This window comes from Ursus maritimus, unplaced genomic scaffold (genome assembly GCF_017311325.1).
Source record: "Ursus maritimus isolate PB19 unplaced genomic scaffold, ASM1731132v1 scaffold_21, whole genome shotgun sequence".
In the NCBI taxonomy this organism is placed as follows: domain Eukaryota; kingdom Metazoa; phylum Chordata; class Mammalia; order Carnivora; family Ursidae; genus Ursus; species Ursus maritimus.
This window is the reverse complement of record NW_024424564.1, coordinates 53354380-53372440: the sequence shown is the minus strand read 5'-3', so window position 1 is coordinate 53372440 and position 18061 is coordinate 53354380. Positions and strand designations below refer to the sequence as shown.

The following is an 18061-nucleotide window of genomic DNA, read 5'->3' as shown; positions in this document are numbered from 1 at the left end:
CCCCCCCCCCCCCCGCCCTGCCCCATGGCAAACGTGGTTTTGTGGGGAGGGGAAAGGTCCAGGACATATGAAGGAACTTTCCAAAATGGCTTTCCTGGGTGTTAGGCTCTGACTGTGGCCTCTTTCTAGGGACGGCTTTTCTTACTCCTATGAGAAAATGGAGTTTTATAAAATGGAGTAGAAATGTTTTCCGGTTAATCTTTTCACTGAACCGCTGACCAACTTTCACTTTTCACAGCTGCTGACAACAGGCAGAGCAGAGACGGCCCAAGCAGCGGTGACTTCACAATGGGGTGGGTTTCACTCTTTCCCGGAGGAAAGTCCAGGGTGGCCCTCTCAGACTCAAGGACTGTGGGGTCCAGGGCTGGAAGCCTAGGAATTCTGTGTTCCTCCTTCCTCAGAAAAGGACACCCTTGTAGCAGCTTGAATCTCGGGAATGCCGTGCCCATGTTATGGCAATATGGCAGAAGAACAATCCCTCCTGTCTAGCAGAGTCCTTTATAATTTTCTTCCCTATTACAGTTCCTAGCCCCAACCTGGGCTGTGGGGTAAGAGAACAGGTTCCTACAAGCTGAGTATGTGCCGGGCAGTCCGAAAGAGCCGCCCAGAGCCTCTCTCACCTCCCTCTTGCTCCGGCCACACCGAGGAAGAACCCATTGCCATCACACATACACACACCCCGGTCCCCCTATCTCTACCGTGTGGTTCAACTGCTTTAAAAACCACGTTAGACATTCTGTGGTTGAGCAACTTTGGGGACTCCAGGACAAGAAAATGCTTTTAGAGACTGGCTGAATGCAGACATCTAAACACAGTATGTCTCGGGATGTTTTAATACCAAACCTTGTTTTTCCAAAATAATGAGCAAGCTCGGTTAATGATCGAACAGGGATTTTGAAAATAAATATATGGTTACTATTTTCACGCAAAACCGTTCCCAAGTGTAAACCCTGGAGATGTGCGTACCTTTGTGATAACCTTCACACACACGGGCACGCACACACACACTGCCTCCATCCACTACACTCTAATCTATAATCACTTCCCTAAAACACTATAAATATTATAACTAATGTGATATATGTTTTGTGATTAATTGGTGGGTTAAAACATTGAATTTAAAAAGCCACAAAGAAAAAGAGATGATCTTACATTATGCCACTTACAACTTTTGTTCATTTGGCACAAATACAAATTTGACAACTGTATCATTACTGAAGGCGATGAGCAAATGCTACCATATTAGCTTTGTAATTTTCACCTGAAATCAGTGTATAATCATACCGACTCGCTAACCTTTTTATTAGCTGATTTTTTTTTTTACTTGCTCTCACACACAGTAATAAGTTAATTTAATGCTATTTTCCTCCTCCCAATTTTTATTTGGTAAAACAAGAAATTGGATGAGTCAGAACAATATTTGAGAACACACACTTTTTTTTAATCCCCTCTATACTTGGCAAGGATTTACATATAATTTGGTTGCAGATTCAGAAATCAAATTCTGCTTTATTCAAGGAAACTAATAGCACTCAGGTAATTCCATTGGGCATTATTCAGGTTGGTTTTTAAAAGTCTCTTTCCAACTTGCTATAAAATTACATTCTTCAAAGTAAGTAATATTAAAAAGTGTGCTCAAATTATCAAAAAAGAAACCTGGAAGATCGAGTTCGCTGGTGAGTGTTAACGATGGACAGTTTTCCTGGAAGAACTTGGTCTGTGCCTCTGGGCCACACCACGCCTAAGGTCAGATGCTCAAAAAAATAAGTCCTAGGAAGGCTCTCGATATACCAGGATGTTTATAGTATCAGCCTTATACAGTTATTTTTTCCTGATTTCTCCCCAGATCAGCCTAATGGGAATGCAGCTGGCGACTTCCTGCTCTGCCCCCTGAGCCCCTGTGTCCCCCGGCTCAGCCTCCGGCCTCAGACCAGCTTAGGAAGGCCGCGGGCACTCCAGTCTACTGTCTCTTTTCTCAACGCGGTGACTTTGAATAGTTAAAAAATGTCAGTATCCAAGGCATTCCAAGGACTTAGTAAACAGATGCATTTAATCTAATTAAAGCAAGCAGGATGCGTGTGAGTGAAAACTTACATTTTCACTTGGGTTTTGAACATTCAACTCAAGAATAATGATGTTTCCAAAGCCGGCCCAATAAGCTTGAGATTGTCAGAGCGTGGCGGCTCCTGGGTAAGATGCCCTTCCTCGGTCATCCCAGACAATGTGCCCTCTGAGGAACTACTCGGAGGCTCTGGGTGCTGCGTGTAAAAGCAAACCAGGCTTATGATTTTTTTCTTTTTTCTTTTTCTTTCCCTTTTTTTTTTTTTTTTTTTTTTGGTTGTTGTTGCTTTTGTCTCAAAGTAGTCTGCCGGTTTGGGACTGCATTGCTATCTGCCTATTTCGTAATACTGCATACCCCTACTTTATGCGGGCTTTATTTGTACTCTCCGTGATTTGCGCACAAACCCATTGGCATCAATTCACCTCGCGTAAGCATTTTTTTTTTCTTACGGAGGTAGTTGAGGAAGGGGCGAGGGAAAGAAGCCTGCTAGTGTGGCTACAGGTAAAGCAAGGGAAAGAGCATCGAGTGAGGGTCTCGGGCTGGGGAGGGAAATGTGAGCAAGCACCACAGAAAGGATTCTTTCCTTGCAAACGTAATGAAGCATTTTCAAAATCTTTCGCTTTCGTTCACCCCATTTCATGTCAACCTCGGCATTAGCTCACTAGCAACCGAAATAAAACTCTAGCTACAGGACAAGCATGTTGGAGGAAGAAAACAGAAGGCAGAACTCTACACTAGTTGCCACCCCACCCCAAAAAAAACCCCAGCATGCTGGCAGAACATGTCTGTATCTTCTTTCTTAAAAACACACACACACACATAAATATGTATATATAATATATAATATAGATAAATATCCATACATATACATGGAACAGACTTCGTGGGTCTGCCCCGATGATGGTCAGTAGCATGCCTCATGCTCTCTCCTGACTGATGGGCAGGAACTCCCTACCCATGTCTTCACACGTCTGTTTAGAAACATGTGGGCAGCTGTTCTGTCACATTTAACACACTTTAGAAATCCACGCATTCCCCTTTCATGGTGTGTTACCTGTGTATGTATATTTAGAAAAAAGTCTAAGAACGCTGAAAGCACTCTTAAGAGGTTAATTTTTTTTTTCAAATAAAAGGAGAGAGAAAACAACCAGAACTCTGCAATAAATACGTGTTCGATCACATATACATACATACATATGTGTGTGTATATATATGTATATGAATACACTGTATATAATACATATATTCGGTATCAAAAATTTCCCCTTACAGATGAAGAATCACAATGAATCTTTTTCATTCCCAAGTAGTAACAACACAAATCAGAAAAAATGAATTCCGAACGACAGGCCAATACCCTGGTCATACATGTATACACCACATGCCTGAGTGAGGTCCTCAGAATTATATAAGGAATGAGAAAAAGCACAGAACAAACTAAAGTTTTTAAAAATCCAAATTAACTCTCAAAGAGAAGTGGGCACCGAATTTATTTCAATTGTTCAATTCTGTAAGCCCTAAAATGGAATCATCACCAATTGGGAAATTGACACTTTCCTAAAGGATTTAGCGTGCCACATATAGCCAATTTGTATTAGCAATTAAAGAGAGATTGGGATTGGGAATTTAACAGTTTTTGGTAGACAGAATTACCTATTTCCATGAAAATGAAAAAAACATCAGAAACTCTGAATAGAATTGCTCTCCCCAAATATCCAAGGAATGCCTTCGTTTCACAGTTGAAAAGCCTTGATTTATTTGAAATATTTTTGCAGCTTATCAGTCCTTTGTATGGAGCCTGAAATAGTCATTATTTCAGTAGCTATGTAGTCTTTTTGAATCACAGCTAAGCAGACTTTAGCTATTAAACATGTAAAGCACTTTCGAACTTTAAAAACTGTCAAATGTTTATTTTTAATTTTTTTAAAATATTGCCAAAAGTCAGCTCAATTTTTTTCTCCCCCCCCCCAGATGAAATGAGAACTTTAGTATCATTTCTTAGCCATGCAGTTCCTCACTGAGCTAGGTAAATTATAAGCCCTTAGAATAAAGAAGAAGAAAAGAAAGGAAATAAATCCTGATTTAGAACTCAAAAGGCTCATTGTTAAATTGCAAAGGACAGCAGGAACGTCTTTTTAAAATCAAGATTTCACAGACCCGTTCTTTAAAATGATTGCAAAGAACTCAAGCTGCCAGCAAAGTGGTCCCATGCAGAAGAGGGATTTTTGAGGGGACGTTTCAAGTTGTTTCAAATTCGATCTCGTTGGTCTTACTGAAATCCTCCCATTTTATTTTCTTAAAATCTAATATGATTTCACACGGCACAGGCAAGTAATTTGCTTTTTATATACTGGCAGTTTCATTTTCCTGAATGGGTCTAAATATCCTAGCTTTTAGGTCTGGCTAACACAAAGACAAGGTTAAAGCTGGCTTTTTCATCTATGCCCTTTCTACAGAAAATGTCAAGAAATGTTTTAGCTAAATTTACCACTGCAGGACAAGACACTATTTAATGACTGCAAAGAAAAATACTCAAACCGGCGTTTTTGGTCTGTCTTGTTTCTTGCTATTTATAGAGCAAATTTTGGTGTAATTCCTAATATTAAAAGGACATGAAGTTCATTTCTCTTAACCAAAAGAAAGTGGTAATGTAAGCAATCGGGTAAGGGGTGGCATTGATCTTGACAATACGAGTCGACATAATTTTTACACGAGGAACCTGTATTTTAAGAATATTTCAAAATAAGGAGAGACGCGCGCAGACTTGGTTCTCCTCGAGGCTCGGAGATTCCTAACCATCTCCCAGCGCTCGCGCCTTCGCTAGTATCTTTCCATTGACCAGCTTTTCAACTCGGGATTCTCAATTTGCTACGTGATCCTGCTTCCAAGGTGGCCCCTTTTGCATCTTCTTGTCTAGGAGGAGTGACTGCTGCCTCCTTCCCGCACACCGACAAACCCTAAACTGACAGTCTCTCACACGTAGGATGCTGGCAACTTCTAGGACAGCTCCAAGGCTCACTGGGAAACTTCTCTTGCTGGGAAAAAAAAACAAAACAAAACTCCTCAAAGCACACCTGGATCTACAGATTCGGAAAAAGTAACCAGCTGTGGCCAAAAACCAAAACACTCAACCACCCGAACCCGGTCTGCAAGAAACACAGAGCCCTTTGACGCCACGCAAAGACTTGTAAATAAAATAGCTCCAAGGCAGACAGGCTGAATGAGCCTCTTAAGACAGCCAGTTGGTGCCTCAAAATTTAAAATTAGAACATTAAATGGTAACAACACGAGGATATCCTGGGATACGTTTGTGCGCGCATGTGCACGCACTTGCCTTTGTGTGTGGGTGTGTGCGTGAGTGTGTGTGTGTGCATGCGTGTGCGTGTGTATATAGGAGTACAAGTTTTGCTGCCCTACAGCGTGGAGCTGATTCGCGGTCCTGCTGGAGAGCCCCTACACCAGGCAATGGGCCGGCCGCCCCGGAATTGACTTTGGGCCACTTCCTTTTTCATTACACATGTGCGAACACCCACAGCCAGTGCAAACAGAACCCGCTGCAGATAACAAGGACCGATCTCAGACACAGAAAGTCTTTGCCCGGAATAAATCGTGATTTGTGGATGGCAAACCAAGCCGACCTCATTCTTTGTCATTAGGACAAAAGCGGCAAGGCCAGCACTGGGGAGTGAGGCAAGGGGCCGGGGTTGAGATGTGCTCTCTGCGGCCGCATCTCTGGGAGCCACGGGGGCTGGATCCCTCTGAGAGGAGGTCACGTTTTGTGGGCTGGGCTGGGGTTTGGACCCCTCAGACCCTTACCCTAGCCTGGCTGGGCATGGCTGCAGACAGAGTCTGGGCTTGGACTCTGGGATCCACATTCAGGGCTCTCGGGCATCCGTGCCAGAAGGAGGAGGGTCTCCAAACCGTCAAATCCAATCCCCCCAGTTGGGGGCCATCTTGGTGTCCTGTCCAGAGGCCTTGAGGGGGCGAGGACGTTCTTTATCTTACTCGGTTTCTCACCATGCTTGGCCCACGCGTCTTTCTTATAGCTAATGCAGAGAGTTTCGATACCCTTCAGAAACAGCCGGAGCCTGTGGTCTGGGCCCGGGTACCACAGGAGTCGCTTAGAGCCTTAGAGCAGGGGGTTTGTCCTACGCTCGTAAGGACGGCACCTCGCGTGTATGCAGCAAGCGCTTCATAATTCACACAGCGCTCTCCTCTGTCTGTCTCACCGGAGCCTCAAAACCCGGGAGGAAGACAAAACAAACATTATCGTACCTCCCTATAGGCCAGGGAAACTGAGGCCCAAGTGGGTGGAACAGACTCTTGGCCTGATACTGCCCAGACCTGGGGCCCTAAGGCACACATGCTACTTTGTTATTTTGGCTTTTCTTTCTTTCTTTCTTTCTTTCTTTCTTTTTTTTTTTCTTTCTTCCTTTCTTTCTTTCTTTCTTTCTTTCTTTCTTTCTTTTCCTTAAACATCACCACCCACCTCTTCCTACTCACACACACATAGGCTCATTTTATAGGTAAGAACCGTTCCCAGGAAAAACAGAGCCCCATTGAAATCTGGGTCCCAGAAGTGCCCTAAGCTGGCCAGCTCTGGCGATCCCCCAGCCCTGCAGCCATATTCGGTCCTCTGAGGCGTCCGCCCTTCCCAGCCAGGGGTATCCTGCTCTCCCCCTCAGATCTGGGCTGGGATGAGCTACCTCCGGTGTATGATCGCAGACACAAGGCTTGCCGCTGGGCCTGCCAAAGTCCTGGTAACAAAGCAGCCTCGCCTGAGCTCAGGGCTTGTGATGTTCTCTGTCTACCACCCTTTCTGCTGGGGGCGGAGGGTGGCACCCTGGGAGCCGGGTCTCCCCAGCCACACAGCCAGGGTGGCTCTGAGCCGCACCTGAGCCTTCCCCCGGCTTTCTGCCCTCTGCGAACCTGGAGGCCCATGCCAGTCGTTTCGATGGAAAGGGCCAAGCAGGTGACCAGGACGGCCTGGGAAAATCTGCAAATCCCGCATCAGCAAGGACCACTGACGCCTGGCTGCCTGCGGAGAGGCTCACTGTGGCAGTTCTCTCCCGGAGGGGTGTCCAGGGGCCCGGGGCTAGACATCAGCATTCTGCAGGGGCACACGGAGGCTGATCAGATGAACTTACTGCTCCTCAGAACAGAGAAAGGACAGGTAGGTGCTGCAGTGGTGGGGGACCACCAACGAGGAAGGGGATAAAGAGAAGAAACTGGGTTCTTTAGGAAATCGTACAATGGAAGGTGAGCCTAGCAGGGCATGTCTCCGGGGGGCTTCCCTTTCCCGAAGAGACCCGCACCACTTATGGAAATGTGCCCTAGCACTTGCCTCGCTGCCAGCTCGCACGCACGCAGGACCCCCCGGCTCAGCTCCGTCCTCACAACAGTAAGGCATGGCCTGCGACTCCAGGACACCAAACCTTCCCGAAGCCAAATTCCAAGTTAGAACGTTCCACCCCACAAACAACCTGCTCAGAAACAAATGTAACATTTAAGAGAGCGTCTCCGTAGCAAAGCCAAGGGAATGCAGCCATGAAATGAAGGAGGAGTGGGCCCGGCTTGAGCAAGAACTAGAGGCCACTCCGCTCCTCTTCCAAGGCAGAGTCTTCCAAGACTCCTTTCTCTTTCCCTTCTGCACCTAAGCACAGGAGAAAGTGCTTTTTAAAAAACAGACAAAAATCTAAAAAAAAAAAAAAGTTACAAGGAGCTAAATCTCAAAAGCTTTCTGGGATAAAAAGTATAACCTTGTCCAGAATTTGAAGGAAAAACGAAGAACACAGAGGACATGGACTGGCCAAGGCCCCACGTTAGGGTCAACTGCCTTACGAACACCTCCACATTCGCAGCCTTACCTAGAGCCACCCGCAGACTCCGGAGAGGTCGTGAGGCCTGGTGGGGGACAGACTGCACGAGCTGGAGAAGGGTCTGAAGGTTCCTATTTTCCCTCACATATGAATTCTGCTTCCCTGGATCTCATTTTCTTTCCCATCTGCCGGATTCCCAGCAGAAATAAAGAGTAAGAAAGAAAAACAAGGCACAGTACACCTCTCCTCTCTGCACCTCCACCTAGCCTAAAGGGTCCTGCCTAGAGGTGTCTCCTGTTGGGGTGTTGGGGCCCTTCCCCCAGGGGGACAGGTACCCACGTGGCCGTAGTGGCTGCCTAGGGTCTGTCCGCGGACCAGGCTCAGCAGGCAACCGGGGCTAGTCTCGTGCAGCCCGGGGTGCCAGAGTCCGGGCTGGGGAGGGGGACACGACTGTGCCCGCACCCAGCTCTGGTGGGTGGAGGGGAGGCCTGCGAGCGCCTCCACCAGGCAGCCCTCGGGTTCTCGGCGCAGGACCTCGGGCGGGGTCCGCGCGGGCCGGGGCGGGGCCGGTCGGCAGCGGATCTGGGGCCTGGGGTCCGCATCCCGCGCAGAGCAGAGCCTGAAGTCTGAGACTGCGGCCGGGTCGACCTGGGCTGGGGATCCGGTCCACTGCGCGGCAGGGCGGGGTCCGGGGTCCGAACCGAGGCCTGGAATCTGAGTTGGAGGCCGCGGCCGGGTCTGCGGAGGGCAGAGATCCGGTTCCGAGTCCTGAGCCGAGCTGGGGTCTGGGGTCCGGGATCCGGGTCTCAGTCCGCGTCCGGGCCTAGGTCCGAGTTCCAGGCCAAGCCAGGGTCCGGGGTCTGAGTGCGCGCCGGGGGCTGGGGGTCTGGGGTCCGCCTCCGGGTCCGGGTCCCAGCCAGGAGCCGGGATCTGGGGTCCGCCTCCGGGGCCGAAGCGGGTCCGAGCAGGGGCCGGGGTTCGCGGCGGCGGCGGCGGCGGCGGCGGCGGCACGCGCCCCAATTAGCCGCGGCGGGCGGTGGGGCGGCCCCACTGAGGGCGAACAAAGGGCGCGACCCCGGGGTCAGGGAGTCGCGGGCCGGGCGGCCGCCGCTTTGTTCGCCAGCCCTGTTTACTTTGCCGAAGTAAAGTGCACAATATATTGACTAAAGCGGATTAGAGGGTCGCGCCCCGGAGGCCGGCGGGACCTCCCAGCCGAGCGCCTCCCCGGCCGGCAGGGCCTACCGCGTGCAGACCCCTTCCCGCCGGCTTCCCCATAGGCAGAGGCAGCCGGGGAAACTGAGGCTGTGCCCGCCAGGCCCAGACGCGGGGCCGACCTGGGGCCTGGAGGGGGGTTACTCTGCGGAAGGCCGGCGGGTCCTCGCGGGTCCCTGCAGGTCCCGGCTCACCTGAGCCATGTGGCCCCCTGCTCAGGGTCCCTCTGAGCGCGCCCCACCGGGCCTTTCAAGCCGACGGGGGCATTGCGTTACTTCCCAGACCCCCGCGTTTTAAAGATTCTACCCTTCCCAACACTGCTGGTCCTGGAAATTCATTTTACGGGGGGAAAAAATGACACTTGCTAAGGCATTTGAGATGGAAAAGTGGACTGATTTTTCGACATCACAAAATCCTGTCGCACTGTGGTTAAAAAAGAAAATCCTCGCCTCGTGTCTTGACACGAGATGCTCCCCTGCGTCTCCAGCTGTCAATCAGCAGGTGTCTTTAGACTGCAGAATAGTGTTTTGAGATATGGAAGTCCTGCAAACTGCAGCCGGGCGGAAGAAAAGTGTTTTCTTTCTTTTTGCAAAGGCAAATAATGAGTATAAATATGCCAAGCTTTCCACCCAAAGACCACAGTTTATCATCTGGGGTGATGAATCCAAAATCTATCTGCTTCTCCAGATAGGAACTTGAAGAACCTTTTAAATTGCCAAGCGGTAGAAACAGAAAGCTCAAGCCCCCAGTCAAGCACAGGGTCTAACCATAGGTGGTTAGACCAAGTATGGGACCAAGTATCCAACCAAGAAGAACAAGAATGCTTGTTGCCCCTTCCTGATGCTGTCGCCGAGGGGGCAGAAATATTTCTCCTTAGGTTCACACAAAATCTGAATTGAGATTTTTATGCCCTGGTTGTGCAAGTATGTATGCTTGGTTAGCAACCCCGTGTAGTGTTTGATTAAGAAGCTATCAAGGTATAAATCTTTTATAAGAAACGAATAATATTTACTTACTATACATATTTGTTGGTCTAACGAATATTTCTGCTACATGCCGTCTAGCCACAACTACTGAAGGAAAATATGTCATTTGTCTATATTTCTATTCACAAGCCTTTAAAAATTATTTCTTTTCTGCTTATAAAAATACCGTGTGTTTAGAGAAGGGACAGCAAGATCTAAAGCCCAAGTAATGTAAAGATAGATATTTAAGACAGAGATCATTTAAGCAGTAAGCATAAAATATAAATAATTCAAGCATAAAATACACGCAGAAAGGAAAATTCACCGATATGCCATTGTTCAGAAATAATATCCTATTGTATTTCCTTCCCAACAGTAAACATGTGCATACAATGACATCATTTACATACATATTTACTGTTTGTGAAATGTTGTATCCATTCGTCCCCAGGCCGTTACAAACTCTGTCAACAGCATTTTAACAGGGATACACTATTGCATTATTTTGTTATGTGATAATTTACGCCACCGTTCCTTATTATTCCAAATTTCATTTCTTGCTAATATTTCTCTGCTGTAACTAACGTGACCACCAATGGCCTTGCCTGCGAAGTCTGTCTGCAATGTGTGTTATGAATAAATCTCTAATGATCTGCTGTTACGGTGTCGAAGGGTGCATTCTTCTAAGCGGGGCTTAAGGTCGACCTCGTAGACTCCATTTATCCTATCAGAAATGAACTTGGAAATGCTAGAATTTCCTCCGGATCACAGTTGCCCCAGAAAGCAATATGGGAATCAGTGTGTCCCCCTCCGGAGGCCGGGCGGATTTGCGGGACCAGCCGAGGCACATACCTGATTGCGACACACGTTTGGCAATTGTGCCCTTGCACTAAAGTGCTGGCCTATTTCTGCCTACCCAGCTGCTTGGCACGAACCCCCCACCGCGTGGTGGTTTTAAGTCAGGACCATAAAGCTGAGCACCTTGGAAACATTATCTCAACAGTTCTGATGAAACTTTGCGTGTCTAAGGAGTGATTTGGCTCCAGCGGCTTTCTTTGCCGAGAATCCAGAACTCAGGCCTGCTTTTTCACCCCTTCCCCCAGGCTGCACGGTGCCCACTCCTGTCCTTCTGCCCCCTTGCCCTGTCCTGCACCGAGAAGGCCAAGCCTGGCTCTCCCCCATCTCTGCAGCCTGGGCCTTGCCAGGGGCTGTGTCTTAGGCCCTTCACCCCTTTCCTCCGACACCCTGAGTCAGCCGGGGCTCTGCCATCGGGCCGTATTGGCCGTCTGTCTGGCCTGTCCTGACATGGCTCCCAGGACGGTTGGGGAGGAAGGCTGGGGGCTGTGGAGCCCAAGGTCCATTTCTACCCTGCACGGGGGCCTGCCTGAAGGAGACAGCCTGGAGGCCAGGGAGGAGTTGCCGCTGAAGAACAGCAGTCTAGAGAGGACTCGAGAAGTCACCGAGTTATTCTGAAAATAGGTGCGTACGAGAATTGCCTTGGCGGCGGTGACGAAGGCCTGGAAGGAAATCCTGGAAATGCGACCGAGCTTCCGTGGGGACTCGGATGAACAATTTTCCCCTTACTTGCTTTCTTCTGTATTTTCCAAGTTTTCTGCGATGAGCATATGTTGCTTGCATACTCAGAAAAGGATGGTATTACTGATAACACTATATTTATTGTAAGTCAAGTAGATGGAATTCATGACCAGAATGAAATGAATCACTGTGAAATAGGTAGGAGTTTAACATCAACAGTAATAATCATATATTGCCGGAGAAGTTGCTAAGATGATAACAGCCGTTCACGTGGCTCAAGCACTTTCCCCTTTAGAAAAACACTTTCAAACAGAAAATGAAACTGGGCAGCTTTGCTGTGCAAATACTGGCTGCCGTGGTAGTAGTCCTGCAACAGCCCTTGACCGTGGGCTCGGATGGACACTGTTCTTCTCCTTTTAAGTCTGGGAAACAGGCTTGGAGAAGCGAAGAGCCCCAGGACGGGAACAGAGGCTCCCATGTGTCCACAGCTGTTTCCACACCTCATCCCGGTACCTTCCTGCGGGGGAGATGTTCTCCCCGGGGGATCGGCTGTGTTTCCCGTTATTCCAATTTTTTTTTTTTCCATTACTGGAGGTGGTGCCAGTGGCTAGGGCGGAACCACAATTAGGGAAGATTTTCTTGGGTTTGTTTTAAAATACTGGTATTTGCCCAGCGTCTGTTTATACTTGAGAGGTGTGGGTCGCCCTGGGACCCGTGCACGGGGGCCTCAGCCGGGCTGGGACTGTCTTTGTCACGGGGAGACATGAGAACCGAATGCTACACTCCCCCTGGGAAGGAAAAAAACATGCGTAGGATGATGACTCACGTACATGTCTGTGGAACCTCTGGGGCTGGAGTTCACCCCAGAAGAGCTCATGATGCCCGTGTGGGAACACGCCTTTTCTCATCTTAATTTTTTAAAAGGGGGCCATTTCTCGCCCCTTGATAACAACGGATGGGAGCAAATCTACGAATCCAGTGTATTTGATCTAAAGTCTCTTTCTTTCACAGCGAGTTAAAAGGCGAACCAGCAAGCTGTCTTCTACTCTAAAAGGCAATTTCTAAATTTGGATTTTGGGGGAAAAAAATTTTTGTACTCCAGCTTGAAAATCCAATGGCTCTCAGAAAGCAAGTAAGATACACCACTCTTTGTGCTAAAATCATCTTAACTGGTTTAAAATAAATCAGAACAAAATGATGTGAGCTGAACATACGTCTTCCACCACTTGTTTTTGGAAGGCGGCAGTGGGGTGAGCTGTAGTGCGTGGACCTGTGTGCGGTCCGGAGAGCGGACCGGGCCCGGATCAGGCGTGCAGTGATTTTTTTTAACACAGAGGTGTCGACAAACCTAGGCTTTTTATATTCCGAAGACACCTCCAGGTTCAGGCAAGGATTAAATTATTTAAAACAAATAATTATAAAATGTAATCAACAGGTAAGATGAATACATGGGAGACATTTATTTCCTCCAAGGGAAACGTCTGGCACTTGGAATTTTTAAGCTGTGAGTAGATGGGCACCTTTTCAAAAGACCCTTTCTTTCACTTCTCCTCACACAGGGCACAGCAAACCATCCCTGCCTTCTAAAATAAAAACACATGCCGCTTTAATTTTGCAAAGTAAATCCGACGTGCAGAATCTCTGCACAGATAATTTTTAATTAAAAAGAGAGAGACTGCTCACCGTGCTCTCTACCTTCGGGAGGGCGGTTACCTTCTCCACGTGTTAATAATTTAACTGTCAAGTCACAACAAACAGCCAAATCCATCTTGGAGCCACTGAGATTGCAAACCCAGGAGGGAGACTTCGGTGAGAACTACCATGGCACAGATGCTGATGGGAGTCCTGCTTCCCGAGGGTCCCCAGACACGGCTGGGACATGACTAATTTATTTTATCTTATCCATCATCTATGCACAGGATTAAAATATTTATATCAGTCTGTTCACTTTAAGATGTGCCGTGCAGGCGCCAGCTTCCGGGCCACTCCTTAATTTTTCACAGTTTTGGCTTTTCATTGTTTCCAGCGAGGCCTGGCCCTTGCATGGGGAATGCTCTCAAACGCTGATGGGATGTTTCAGTGGGGAGCGGGCACACACGGCTATCACACTCAGACGAAAACCTCTCCTCGAGCCGCACAAACCCTGCATAGCCACAGTGACGGAGCTGTTCCGACACCTCTCTCCCAAGAGACGCCAATGAAATCATGCAGGCCCAAGCTCTGCTTCTAGAAGGGGCTTGGCTCTGGCCAGGCTGGCTGATGGAAACCAGAGCTTAGTCAGGATGCCCCAGCTGGGCAGCCAGGTAGGCAACGGGGAGCAGGGGGTTAATCGGGGAGTAGGGAGGGGTGCAAACAAAAGGCCACGGGCAGAGATGGGAAACCAGCAGGGGAAACCGGGCTGCAGGGCCCAGCCCGGCCAGGCACAGACACAGGGAGCTCTGTGTGGCTGCCCGCTGCCCGGCACTGTGACTAACCGCCCCACTATTGTACCCTGAAGCCAGCCCTTTGTACCGTCCCCCTGGCGTCTGGGAGCATGGCCGAAGAAACCCTTTCCAGCAGTCCCCCCTCATCCTGGAAGCTTGCAGCCCCAACACCCATTCTTTCAGCTCAGGGATGCTGGGGGCCTGACTAGCCACTGCAAGTGTCCTTGACCCTGACCAAGAAGGGCCACCCGCAAAAAAAGAAGCAGAAAAACCAGTCTCCCCAACTCTGGGGTGGGGGGGGCATGGAGACCTGCTAAACCAGCATTGCCCAATATAGCAGCCCTGCACCGTAATGCCACGTGTGGAAGCTCTGAAACTCAGGAAGTCCATCCAAACGGAGATGTATGTGAAAAATACACTCTGGATTTCAAAGACTCAGTATTAGAAAAAAAGGAAAAAAAAAACCTCATTAATAATTTCATATTAATTCCACACTGAAATATACTATTTTATTACGTATATATTAGATAAAATACATTTTATTTTTAGAGTGAATTTCACCTGCTTATTTGCGCTTTTTAAAAAACATGGCTGCTCAAACATGTCGAATTACAGATGTGGCTCCGTTTACAGCTCATGCCATATCTACTGGATAGCACTGGCCCAGGCTGGGAATGGGCCTCGAAGACTGCTCCCTCCCAGGGAGACAATGGCTGGGAGATACCCGGTGGCTCCTGGCCCAGTGACCACCCGCACCCAAGGGCCAGGCATACCAGGCTGTCATGGCCACACCTGACCTCAGCCTTGTGTTCACCTGTCTCTCGAACGGAGTCTTGCACACTCATGTGCCTGAGAATCCTTTATAATAAACACATACGTGTGCACAGGAACACACACACACACACACACACACACACACACACACGAAGGCCCTGGATCCTCTTCACAGCTGGCTGTGTCAACCCAGTGCCTGGAACGCAGGGCCCCCAGAGGGCCCCCAGAGGCCTCCCTGGAGCCAGACATCCGACCCTTTGTCCCGGGACAGACTGGACCAGCCTAGGGGCCCATTATGACTTTCACGGCCCCCAACACCTTTGCTTTCATGGTGCCTTCCTCCGTACATATTGAATAGGGGACTTTATGACGGCTTTGGTATAAAGACGAGTATAATCCAGGCTGAATTCATCATTACATATTCATTATTACTATAGTCATCGTTTTCTTCTGATTTTAAAAGACGTGAAAATCAAAACACATTCATGGGCCCTAGACAGGCACTGTGCCTCCCAGGACCACCATCCCATCAGCTCCTGCCACCACGCCCCACATAGAATCCTCACTCCCTGAGGGCAACGCGCCTCTCCTTCTACCCTGGGAGCTTGCCTGCTGCTCCTCCAGGGACCAGATCGCCTCCCTCACTCTAGAATCCATTTCTTAAGTCCTGCCCTCAACCCACGGCATGTGAAGCCCCCACCAGACACCAGAAAACTTTCCATATTATTTTTTAAACACAAAAATTGGTCATGAGAAAGGCCCAGGATCCCAGAATGGCTGAAGGCCCCAAGTCAGGGAGAACCAAGACACGATGCCCAGCGCCGTGCCCGGACACCCTGCTCAACACCGAGACACAAAGCCACCAAGCATAGGTGACCGCGGCGCCCGAGGCCACCGTGCCCGCCCACGCGGCACACCACGTGCCCCATGACCTCCGGTCCTCACACCCCCCGCACCGGGCCCCGCTTCTGGCCGGGGATGCCCAGGGGCTTTGCTTTCCAGCATCTCCCAGAACAAGGCATCTGGCGCCCTTACATCCCGCCCTCCCTGGATGCCCCGGTGCCGGGGCTGGGCCTGGATGCTGCTGGGGAAGGCCCGGGTGCAGGAGATGGTTAAAAGTCTGCATCCTTCTTGCATCCGCCTCCAGAGGAAACGCTGCTTTTTTTTTTTTTTCCCCTCCCAAGCAGGAGGAGGAAAAAAAAAAAAAAAAGCTGAGAGCAGCAATTTGCAGGCCTTGGGATGTTTTTCTCCTTGACAGCCCTGGGCCCCGCCTCGCCTCGCTCGCGCGGCCTTCCTCCGGCCACGGCCTGCCCCGGCCCCATGCACGCGCGGCCTCCCCGCGAGCCCGGCCCCGGAGGGAGGGAGGCCGGGGCGGCGGCGTCGCCTGGCACTGCCCGGCTTTGTGCCCCCACCCCCCCTGCCGCTCTCCACCACCCCCCCTCCGGCCCACTCGGACCCGCTGCCCCGCCTGCCTGCCGCCCAGTGCCCACCCTGCGCCCACCCGGGGTGCCCTCACCTTCCGGGCCTCGGTCCGGCTCGCGCCCGGGGCGCCCGGCCACGTCCTCGGCGCCGCCTCCGCTCGCCCCACCCCGCTGCCCGCGCTCGGCGGCGAGCCTGGCACGGTGCCAGCTGCCTGGGAGCCCGGCCCGGGCAGGGGAACTTTCCGGCGAGGGTGTGTGCGGGGAGGGGTGCGGGCTCTGGCGGTGCCCGGGGAGGGAGAGGCCCAGATGCCCGGCGGCCGCCCCCCCCACCCCCGCCCCCGGCCCCTCTCCTGAGTCCCATAAAGGCACAGACAACACGGGCGGTTTAGTCAAAACAGTCATGTGCAGGAGCCGGCGAACAAACAAAAGCCCTTATTTATTTATTTAGTTCACACACTCAGATAAGGAGACGCCTTTTGTGCACATAATTTCACACACACCAGAAAGGAGGCGATGCCACGATGCTCCCCGCAGCCCAGGGCCGGACAGCCTGCCCGGCCTCGGGAAGAATTGCATTGCCAGGGCCTGGGCATTTCCATATTTAAATTGGGCAGCAGCGTATGATTAATTAAGAAGGAAAAAGGCAAAAAGGAAGAAAAGCCGTGGGGGTGGGGAGCCGGACATTCTGGGCAGCTCCGTGTGCCAGGGTGCCCGCGGCAGCTTAACTCCTCCCGTGCCAGGCCCAGGCCCGGTGGGATTGGCTGCAGCAGGCGGCCTGGAGGGAATGCCGACCATGCCCCCTGCGCGCTCCCTGCCTTGGGGTGCACACCCTTGCCTGACTTTGCGTAGCGAGTGTCACCCCATTTTCAGAGGCTGCCCCAGGAACATTCTCTTCCTCATTTCCTTATTCAGAGCAACTCTGCATTGCTCAGGTTGCTGCCTTGTGCTGGTGCAAAGGAGAGAGACGTCCAAAGGCCCTCGGTGGGGGGCTGGACCAGGAAGAGCAGCAGCCATTCCCGCCAGGACAGACAGACTGGTCCTTTGACCTCCACGCCTTCACCCTCCCAACATGCAAGCTGCCCTAGAGGCCCTGCCGCCTGGGGAGGCACCAAGATCCCTCCACACTCACACAAGCCCCCCTGCCAAGGGCTGGCCTGTGGCCTTTCTGTCCCTGAGAGCAGCCTGCCTGTTCTGGGAAAGAGGCAAAAAAGCCCACCACCCTTCTGGAAAGAAACAAGGGCTGTGGTTAAGGGAGAGCCAGGGAAGTCTGTATTCCTAGAGGCAGGTGGCAGGCCCCATGGAGCCCTGGATTTAGGGTCTAGCCGTTACCAAGGGTCAGCCCTGCCCCTTGCCAGCTGTATGGCCTTAAGCAAGTTATCCAGCCTCTCTGGGCCTCAGTTTGCCCACCTGTAAAATAGGGATAATAGTGCCCACCCTGCCTACCCTGTGGGGTTGAAGTAGGAAAAGCAGTTCTTGGTTGAGCAGAGAACCTGCCTGAGCTCCCAGAACCTCCGTCCCGGCAGGACACAAAAGCTGGGGCCAGTAAAGCCTCCAGCAGGAATTTGCTCAGGCTTTTGCTCCAGCAACAAACCCCGAACAGTCCAAATCCATGTTGCAGGTGGATGAAGTTAAGGGCCTAGAGCGGGGACAGCATCCTGGATTATCCACTTGGGTCCAATCTAATGATATAAACCCTTAAAAATGGAGACCCTGGCCCAGCTGTGGTCAGCGAAAGAGAGATGTAATGTCTCTTCTTTTTGAAGATGGAGGAAGGGGCCATAAGCCAAGGAATGTGGGTGCCTCTAGAAGCTGGAAAAGCCCAAGAAAAAGATTCTCCCTGGGAGCCTCC

The 18061-nt window shown here is 50.5% G+C and overlaps 2 long non-coding RNA genes across 3 annotated transcripts in view; one reads left to right on the top strand and one right to left on the bottom strand.

Moving 5' to 3' along the window:
- The window catches only part of LOC121104450, a 5768-nt gene extending 2561 nt beyond the window's left edge, over positions 1-3207 (top strand). The window contains exons 1-2 of one of the 2 annotated variants that reach the window (XR_005836791.1): positions 24-293; positions 1847-3207. This is a non-coding gene — a long non-coding RNA (uncharacterized LOC121104450). Of the gene's footprint in view, positions 1-23; positions 294-1846 lie in introns of those variants that run through there. The other variant, XR_005836792.1, reaches the window with a different exon arrangement.
- LOC121104451 lies at positions 816-16382 on the bottom strand. Its single transcript, XR_005836793.1, has 2 exons — positions 16308-16382; positions 816-5097 (listed from the first exon to the last, which is right to left on the bottom strand). It is a non-coding gene; the product is annotated as an uncharacterized LOC121104451 (long non-coding RNA).
- Between the last annotated feature and the right edge of the window lie 1679 nt (positions 16383-18061).